Source organism: Triturus cristatus, chromosome 3_1 (genome assembly GCF_964204655.1).
Source record: "Triturus cristatus chromosome 3_1, aTriCri1.1, whole genome shotgun sequence".
Lineage (NCBI taxonomy): Eukaryota > Metazoa > Chordata > Amphibia > Caudata > Salamandridae > Triturus > Triturus cristatus.
The window spans coordinates 141,732,957-141,743,765 of record NC_140583.1 but is presented as its reverse complement, the minus strand read 5'-3'; the positions used below and the strand labels follow the sequence as shown (position 1 = coordinate 141,743,765).

At 46.9% G+C, this 10,809-nt stretch overlaps 1 protein-coding gene across 2 annotated transcripts in view; it reads left to right on the top strand.

Moving 5' to 3' along the window:
* Positions 1 to 309: 309 nt before the first annotated feature.
* The window catches only part of LOC146859851 (dual specificity tyrosine-phosphorylation-regulated kinase 3-like), a 28,943-nt gene continuing 18,443 nt past the window's right edge, over positions 310 to 10,809 (top strand). Inside the window, exon 1 of one of the 2 annotated variants that reach the window (XM_085643591.1) lies at positions 310 to 608. The gene's annotated coding sequence lies outside the window, so the exon portion shown is untranslated. The remainder of the gene's footprint in view (positions 609 to 10,809) is intronic. The other variant, XM_085643590.1, reaches the window with a different exon arrangement.

Genomic DNA, 10,809 nt, shown 5'->3' with positions numbered 1-10,809 from the left:
AGGTGAGGCAGAATAAACAAACTTATTTTCTCCTGCTCTGCATAGAAAAAGAAATATCCACGGAGCAGGACAGTAGGCAAAGGCTACCTTTGTCAAAGAAAGAATGTGTCACCTTTTGCCATGTCGCTAGTGGAGGTGACAAAATAAACAAAGGCTTGTTTACATGCAAATGAAGTCTGGTGCGGCTGCGATAAGCTCGAAAACTGTCTGTCTGTGTGTGCGCGCCCTGGATGCTGTCTCAGCCGGGCTGACACACAGGAGAGGGGGAGGGGAGGGGGTTAAGCACTCTGAGCCAAACTGTGTTGTGCGCCTGCCTTCAAGCCCTCACTGCGAGGGCCAAGGCTCCTGTTTGGGTGGGCCAGGCTCATGTTTGGGTGGGCCTGGCCCACCCGCTAGTACGGGGCCTGGTTGTGACGCCTCCCTGGCGGCTGCACCTTCCCCCTGCGCCTGGCTCGCACTGACTGCTGTATACCTGCTCGGGGCGTGGCCGAGCGCTGCTAGGAGCCAAGCGGCGCAGAGTGTGTCATCCCAGCGCCGTCATTCCACGGCTGGAGCCGGCTGCGGCTGGGCGCTGAGGACGCGGGCAGCCAGGACCCTAGAGTACACAGGTGGGTCCTCTTTTTCTAAGACGTCCACAGAGGGTGGTGGCGGGCCTACAGTGTGAACGGAGTACCCAAGGAGCCCTGGGGTTCGTAGTGACCGAGCCAGACCTGACTCCACGGAAAGACGCCCTTAGATTGTCGTTGTGTGTCTATTAGTTTCCAACGTAACCATAAAATACACAAAGAACGTGCACTGATCCGTGTGGGCACCGGTTGGGCTGAATCCAGGTGCCTCATCTTGACCAATCTGCCGTGTTACTAGAACAGTGCCGAGTTCATTTATTCCTTTTTAAACAGCGCGTGTACTTTTTTTTAATTACAGTTTAAGGGCATTGGCTTAAGAAAACGTACCCCCCCCCACCCCCTGTCCAGCTCTGCTTGTAAACAAGAGGCTCTGTGTTCGTGGTATTTGTGTAGCGCTTAAATACGGGGTTTACAAGTGCTTGGCGATCAGGGCCTGGAAGCTGGTGATAGATGAGTGATGCAGCTCCGTGACATTTTGTACATGTATAGGGCAGGTGGGCAGGTGCACAGGAGGCATCAGAACCACTGGATGCGAATGGGCGCTTGTCCTCAGCATCTAAGTGCTATGAAGACAAAGGTAGGTAGTAAGGGTTAGGAATAAAAGGGTGCCCAAAGCGCATCAGTAGGGGGTAACCAGGCAGGATCTGAAGCGGTGCATACTGTGACACTTTTTTGGGGCAGTATTAATGGACTGTTTTGACATTTGTACATGCGTTACCTCTTTCTGGGTAGTTTTCACCTCACTAGTATCAGTGTAAGAACTAAATACACCAATCATCAAATGGAAGGTGACCAGATAACCCTTGCGGTATGCTCGCCATTGCATGGCAACATGTGGCAGCCTTATTATTCACTCACTCTCTACTAACTCTCTACTACTCACTCTCTACTACTCTCTACCACTCACTCTCTACTACTCTCTACCACTCACTCTCTACTACTCTCTACAACTCACTCTCCTATTCTCTACTACTCAATCTCTGCTACTCACTCTCTACTACTCTCTACTACTCACTCTCTACTACTCACTCTCTACTAATACTCTCTACTACTCACTCTTTACTACTCTCTACTACTCACTCTCTACTACTCACTCTACTACTCTCTACTACTCTACTACTCGCTCTCTACTATTCATGCTCTACTACTCTCTACTACTCACTCTACTACTCTCTACTACTCACCCTCTACTACTCACTCTCTACTGCTCACTACTTCTCACTCTCTACTACCCACTCTCTACTACTCTCTACTCTACTACTCTACCCTCTACTACTCACTCTCTACTACTCTCTACTACTCACTCTCTACTACTTTCTACTACTCACTCTCTACTACTCTCAACTCACTCTCTACTACTCTACTACTCTACTACTCACTCTCTACTATTCCACTCTACTACTCCACTCTACTACTCACTCTCTACTACTCACTCTTTACTACTCATTCTCTACTACTCACTCTCTACTACTTCCTACTACTCACTCTCTGCTACTCACTCTCTACTACTCTCTACTCACTCTCTACTTCTCACTCTCTACTACTCTATTCTCTACACACTCTACTACTCATATATGCATATGCATTTATATATATGTATGTGTATATATATACATATATAAACATATATATACATCTGCATATCTATATAAATACAAATATAAATGCATGCATACATATACATATATGCACACATATGCATGTTATGTACATGAAAATTTGAAAACCACTAATAAAAGCAAAGCTAAAAAGCCACCTATTTACAAACCGATTTACTTTAACTTAAACGAGGGCGAGACCTATTGCATTTTCAATGCTTGTTCTTTATTACCGCATTAAAAAGCACCTTGGAATGTATGAGTTTTGGATGTGAACTGTGCAAAACTTGTCTGGGGTTTAATTTAATAAACTATAATATTGCCCAACTCTAATAACCTCGGCCACACAGATGGAGCACCTGGCAAATGACTCGCCTCTCGGTTAACGTATGGCACAGTTGTCAGGACGGGGGCCATGAATGTTTCTGCATTCATATTTGAAAATGATCACTACTAATAAATGTCTCTCAATGTAGTGATTTAATCTGAAGTACTAAAGTGGAACACGTGTCCATGTGAGTGAAATACCCTTTTTTTAAATTTTGAAGACTGTTTCTCAGATTTGTACTTTATTAGTGCAAGATGTCTTTGAAAATTAAAGTGGCTCTAAAGGTAAGTTTTTCAGGACATCTTTTTTGCTTCTTTTGCTTGCCTGTTTAACGGCTTTTTGAATGTTCATGCTCTGTCAAGTAAACAGAAGCCCTGTGCTGCTGTTCACCAGGAGACAGCATACTTTGAGCAAATGTATGACGTTACAATGCATACATTTACAAAGCATCCCTTTACAATGCAGTTTTAACATCGCAACATCCTTTACAACGCATACATTTACATCACATACCACTACAACAATTTTTTTAAAACTACATTTACAACGCATTCTATTACATCGCATCATACCTTTACAACGCATACCATTACAACGCATACCATTACATTGCATTTAAGTGTTGGATAGTATAGGGGTAACCATTATTATTCTAACTCCAGGGGCTGCAACAGTAGGGTAAGTGTGGGATAGTGTAGGGGTAAAAGTTACTATTCTAACTCCAGGGGGGTGCAACAGTAGGGTAAGTGTTGGATAGTGTAGGGGTAGTCTGCGTTGTAATGGTACGCGTTGCATGACATGCCAAGTAATGCCTGCTTTGTAGTGACACGCGTTGTAGTGTCATGCGTTGTAGTGACATGCAATGTAATGGATGCATTGTAGTGACATGCGTTGTAAAGGATGTAACGATGTAATGACTGCGTTGTAAATGTAGTGCGATGTAATGACTGCGTTGACAAGGTTGTTCCCCACTTTGAGCATCCCTGCACTAGATGAGCATCTCTTTCCCTCTCACGTTTTATATCAAAAGTTGATTCTTTGTCTTTAATTCTTGACACAAAGTAAGAGTTTGGGTGGTAGACAAAAGCTAGGTAGAGGCGTGGTGTGTGATCTACACCATCTCAGTGTTTAGTTTGTAAAAAACATAAGTGCCAGGGCTCTTGTCAGCAGGCAGCTTGCACCAGTCCATTTCTCCTGTTAGCACCACTTAAACCCGAATCCACTACTAACCATGAAAGTGGGAGAGGATGTGGTGTAATGGCCATAGCTGCCGACTTCAAAGCTGGGGAACCAGGTTTGAGTCTCAGCATTGGTGGATCAACATCCTGTGATTCTGGGCAAATCGCTTATTCTCTCTGTGCCTACCATAAATTGTGTCCTTAACTGGTGCTCATGAAAAGCGCCGTTGTTAATGGTTAAGTGTTAAGAGTGGGTGCTGAGCACCGGAAACCACTGGCTCAAATTAAGCACTGGCCCATCTACATGCTTAGCTTCCCCTTACACCCACCTTAAGCCACACCAACCCCCACACTCGAGAATGCCACTGACCATACTTTTTGGCCCCTGACGAAATGTCTGCAAGTCTATGCCATTCAGTTTATTATGTGTATTAGCTAAATCAGAATCAGAACATAAGGTATGAAGTTCTAGAATGGAGTTTATGAAACATTCTTCAGTTTTTTCTCAAGGGAACAAAGGCTAAAGTGGAGTTATGATTAGCTCTGGTTAGAACGCCTTAAAATATGTTGAAATAAAAATGTAGCAATTTGATTAAATCATCACAGCTAAAGTGTATTTGTGGTTGTCAATCAACACGGAAAACCACTGAAATTCACCGGCTATGGTTAGGACCAGAATAAACAACTCGCACCAGAGGCATGCAAACCATAACTCTCACACCAAATGCAATGATCATGACCTCACCCTTGATGTGGCAGATACAATTACAAATGTCATTAATAATCTTACAGACATGATTATATATCACATTACCATTATCACTATGAAAGGGTCGACTTAGAATGTAGTAGTATTTGCTGGTTGAAAATGCCTTTTTATTTAATCACACTGTGTTTTTAGGTGTTATGACTGCTTCATATATGTATTGTGTGGTCATAGGTATTTCATTTAGTCTGCACGAGTTCCCTGTCCCCAACCTCCACTGCCGGGTTTGCCGTAGGCCTGCACCTTTAGCAAGGTTCTGTGTCCAACCCATTGTGGAGGGGCAATCGCTGCTTTGAAGAACCTTCAGACACATCCTGCACCAACAATTCATGGGCAGCTGTGCAGGACTTAATAGCTAATAAAGACAAGCTTATGGTTGTTTTGTTTTTTTGGTTGATTCAAAATACCCTTTTTTAGATCTCGCCAAGGCAGCGCGCATGTGCTGCCCTAGGAGGGCCTTTAGCCATCGGTCTGCTCCTTTTCAAGCACACTTGTGCTTGTGGTGGCATCCACCTTGTGGGAGCGAGCAGCGGCGCGCGTGCTAATTGGCCGCTGCTCGCTCCCGCAAGGCGGATGCCACCACAAGCACGAGTGTGCTTGAAAACAGCTGGTGCTTGTTTGAGTTTCAGCATTAGTCATTCACAGTCATTAAACACAGCGCGGGCCTCGTTTTTTTTTTTCATTCCCCCCTCACCTACTCATTCTTTCGCTTCCACTCTGTCTCTCGCTCTCTCTCTCTTTCTTGTCGCAGGTCGCACAGAGACAGTAATTCATCTTACAATTTTGTTTGTAATGACAATTAACAATAGCCTCAATATAAGGCAGACACTACTGAGCCCTAAAATATCACATTATAAGTTTTCCCCCGTGCACGGCTCTCTCTCCACAGTGTCCCATCACATTCATTGCATTATGTTTGCATGTTACTTTCCTACTACCAGCTGCGGGGCATAAAGTGCATTGAATAACTCAAGCAATGTCAGTACTTTATCTGGCACGGGCCGCATTTTTTTTCTTTCATTCCCCCCTCACTCACTCTCTCTTTCGCTCGCACTCGCACCACCACCACCATGCCCACCACCACCACCCCCACGTCCACCACCACCAGCAGCACCACCACCACATCCACCAACACCATATCCACCACCACCACCACCACGTCCACCACCACTACCATGTCCACCACCACCACCACCACCACCACATCCACCACCACGTCCACAACCACCACATCCACCACCACCACCACCACATCCACGTCCACCAACGTCCACCACCACGTCCACCACCGGGTCCATTGCCACCACCTGGTCCACCACGTCCACAACTACCACGTCCACCACCACCACGTCCACCACAACCACGTCCACCACCACGTCCACTGCCAACACCACCACCACCACCACATCCACCCCCACCACAACGTCCATCACCATCACATCCACCACCACCATGTCCACCACCACGTCCACAACCACCACGTCCACCACAATGTCCACCACCACCACGTCCACCTCCACATCCACCACCACGTCCACCACCATGTCCACCACCACCCCCACCATGTCCACTACCACCACGTCCTCCACCACCACCACGCCCACCACCACGCCCACCACCACCATGTTCACCACATCCACCACCACCACGTCCACCACATCCACCACCACCACCACATCCAACAGCACCACGTCCCCCACCACCACATCCACCACCACCACATCCACCACCATCACCATGTCCACCACCACGCCCACTACCACCATGTCCACCACCACCACGTCCACCACTACCATGTCCACCACCACCACGTCCACCACCACCACCACGTCCACCACACCATGTCCACCACCACAACCACGTCCACCACCACCATGTCCACCACCAACATGTTCACCACCAACACGTCCACTACCACGTCCACCACCACCACGTCCACCACCACCACGTCCATGTCCACCACCACCACGTCCACAACCACCAGGTCCACCACCACATCCACCACCACGTCCACCACCCTTCCACATCCACCACCACATCCTCCACCACCACGTCCACCACCACCATGTCCACCACCACTACCACCACGTCCACCACCACCACCACGTCCACCACCACCACCACATCCACCACCACCTGCGACAGGTAAAGTGTCACTGGAGGGCAGGAGTAATAGGAGTGTCAACCCCGGCTGTACATGGGACATTTAAGGATGCATTGGGTGCGAGAAGACGGGAATAGGGCCTAGAAGTATTACACCAGGCCCAAGATACATTTGGAAGAGGCGCAATGTCACAGGGGCTCCTGTAAAAGCACTCGCAGCATCTCTACCTCACAGTGGCATACCTGCACAAGCCAATCACTCAAAACAAGCATTGGCATAGCCAATAGGTCTCGCCTTTGGGACCTTATAAGTGTATAGCCATGCAATATTTGATGTTGTTGCACCAAGGATATTGTGCTGGATAACTAAACACTTATAAGGTCCCAAAGGCGAGACCTATTGGCTATGCCAATGCTTGTTTGGACTTTTGGGGGGGGAACAGGTTTTTGGGGGTTTTTATTGGTGCTTTAACTTGTATGTTTTTTAGACAACTTCTATTCCATATTTTCACCACCTATTCTGCATTTTTGCTCACTACACCATATGTGCACCTTACACTCCATATATGAGAGTAGAATTATTTTGGGTGGGGATTACTCTTTGTTTCTCCCCCGGCACCTCTCCAGGAATACTTGGCAATGTTTCACACTCCAGTGCATCAGCACATCCTTTCTTCCCCTGCAGCCCTGAGCACCTCTCTTCACCATGAGCTTTAAATTTCACCACATGGTTAGTGAACCAAAGGAGTACTGGTCTGTTAAATATCTTGTAAGTCGGACTGCTGCTCCACCTCTGTAGTCCTTCCGCAACACCGTACATCACCTGCCTACTTCTGTGCAGCATCTGAGGATGGTCCAGACAACTCTCGCTCTCTCTCCAGAATGAACACCTCTTCAGCCAAACAAAGCTGCGAGTGGCATCAGCACTCGATCTGGCCTCTTGCTCCTCACAAAATGGCGAATGTTCCTCCTGTTGCCAAGCAAAATGCACTTTTTGATGAGGTGAAGGATACCTCAGATCTCAGCCAATGAGAAGCTCAGATTGACCATAAAATTGCAAAGTAGTCCACAGAAATTCATGCCCTATACAGGAAGTCCCGCCCTTTTTCATAGCTGAGCTTCCTTCGCAGTCTCAACACACAAATCAGAATTCGAGTTCAATATCATGATCCCTGAAAATTTGAATGTGCAGCCAGTGCACATGTAAGTCATCAACAACTATAACAGACTGAACGCACTTAAAATAGCGTCCATAGTTCTCAGCCTCAGTGGAAGACTGTAAGCTATGAAACTCATGGACCCATGTTGGGGATTATTTCATAGATTGTAGTCACTGTACCCAGGGCATGGACTAGAAGGCCCAAACTGAACGGGCCTGTTCCTGTCTGGGTCTGCAGACCTCTTAACACAGATTTTTTTTAAAACAAAAATTGTGATACATGGGGCAATCATTTAAAGGACCCCTACTTAGGCAATGGGATCATAGTGTGTTCACCCTGCCCTTTTATATTGTCTTTGAAAAAATGTTCAAGACACAAAACTCATGAAGTTATAAGCTTTTGCCCAAGTATACTTTTTCTCTCGCCCACCTTGTGGAAATGTGTCTAAAAGTGGGCACACTGGTGCAGGTTTACCCTCTTGTCCACGGGTGAACTTCATTCAGTACCAATCCTAGTCCTAGAAAAAAGAACCAGATTCTGAAAGTACTCAGGGACATTACAATTGTCAGGGATATGCTACACCAATGCTCACAACACAACACAATATCACTCTTCAGCATGTACAGGCTAGCTGGTTATCTGCAAGCAGCCAGTCCAGCCTGTGTTACCGACCCATCTCCCTGCTCCTCTACCCAGCCAAAGTACTCAAGAAAGCCATTAACCAACAGCTCTCCGAGTACCTGGAACATAACGACCTACATGACTGCTCACAATCAGGATTCCACGCCAACCATAGCACTGAGACCGTGCTGATTGCTGCCACAGACGACGTCCGACCCCTCCTCATCCATGGAAAAACTGTGGACCCTGATCTTCCTTTACCTCTCTGCTGCGTTCAACACTGTATCCCACAATACCCTCATCGACAGAATTCACAACATCAGCATACAGCAAAACGCCTTCAAGTGGATCGCCTCCTTCCTCTCAGGGTGCACACAGAGCCGCCGACTGCCTCCCTTCACCTCCACACCTAAGGACATCATATGCAGCATATAGCAAGGCTCATCCCTCAGCCCCACCCTGTTCAACATTGACATGACCCCCCCTCGCTGGCGTTATCGGATACGACAGACTCAACATAATCTCATACGCCGATGACACCCAAGTCATCCTCTCGCTCACCAAGACTCCTCAAACACCAAAACCATGACCGATGCAGCCAAATGGATGAGGGACAGCTGCCTCAAACTCAACTTCGACAAAACAGAAGTACTGATCTTCGGGAAGAACACCTCTGCATGGGACCAACGCTGGTGGCCAGACGACATTGGGCCAATACCCACGCAGACACACCAGGCATGCAACCTCGGCATCATCCCTGACAGCCTACTAAGCATGAAACGACAAGTCAACGTGGTTGCCTCCTCTTGATTCCACACCCTCCACATGCTTTGCAGAATATTCAGATGGAACCCATTCAACACCAGAAAGACAGTCATGCAGGCCCTAGTCACCAGCCGCCTTATTTATGGCAATGCTCTCAACGCCGGAATCTCCACCCAGCTTCTCAAAAGACTTCAGACTATACAGAACGCCCCAGACGGACCCACATCACCACCATCTAAGAAACTTCCACTGGCTACCCATCCCGAAGAGATGCCAGTTCAAGATCCTCTCACACGAATACCAGGCCCTACACAACCATGTACCATCTTACATCAACCATCGACGGAACTTCCACCTACCTGCGATCCGCCTCTCTCGCCCTCGCACACATCACCTGAATCCTTCTCCTACATTGCTGCCATGACCTGGAATGCCCTGCCCCTCCACCACCGTACAGCACCCACCCAGACGGACTTCGAAACAAGCTGAAGACCTGGTTTTTCGACAGAGACACCGCACCATCAGTGCCCAGATACCCCTAGGGATGACAGTGCTGCGCTACGCAAATGCTGACCGATTGTTGTGTCATTATGATCAATGGTATTCACAGCTTATGACTATTTGGCTGTGAAGCTATCCAGATACATCTTGTCGGAGAGCCTGTCTTCTGAACCCCTTCACCAGCCACTACGGTGCTCTAATTACTGGAAGTCACTCCATCTGGGTGACAATAGCCTTTCTACCAGCATTTAAGACTGCTCTAAAGAGACACATCTTGGGGCCGAACTGACTGGAGACGTGCGAGCCAGGCACCCCCTTCCCTCCGACTCCACCATCCTTGTGTATTCCTTGTATACTCCAAATGTGTAAACCACCTGGAATGTACTTTACATGTCTTGTTTGCCTGCTTGTTCTTGTAACACTCGACATGATCTCTACACAACTACTGTCAAGATCTTTTTTCCGCGTATGCAGAATGGACCTATATACCACATGCATGATGACAGGTGATGAATTTTTCTGTTTGAAGTTTGGGTTCTGTTTCTTTGCCAAATCAATGCATTCCTTCCAAAAGAAGCTTAGTAACACAACAGACAACATGGAGGAAAAACCAAAGGCAGGTCTTCGAATGCCTAAGATGAAGTCCTCTTGAAGCTTGTGATATAGGCGCTCTATTAAGAGGAATTACAGTAACCAACAATGCAGACGTTGAGACTTCTAAGGTGTAATTTATTTTGGTTTTAATCGTAAGGATCTATTAAAAGAAGATGCAGAAGGTGTTTAAAAGGACATCAGTAGACTCAGTGAAACCTTCCAGCCACCTCAGGTATTTTTTGAGATTTTCTTTTACGTTTTGATCACTGGACAACATTTTCTAATGGGTATCTGGGGAAATTACGAGTGTATTGTGCTTAGACACCTGTTTTAAAACTGTGATTTCTAAGCACACAAAAACATCACAAAGGGAATGGGAATTAGCAACCAAGACTGAAAACTCTTTGTATGGCAAAGCGGCAAGACACAAACTTCAATCCACTTGCCACCCTGGTCCAGAAGAGGTAACCTAGATTGAAATAATTAACTGATGCCGTTTCACTCTTGTTAGCCTTGTACGCCTACTCGTTGGACCAGAAAATGTATCTCAAATGCCTTCAAGGTCTGGT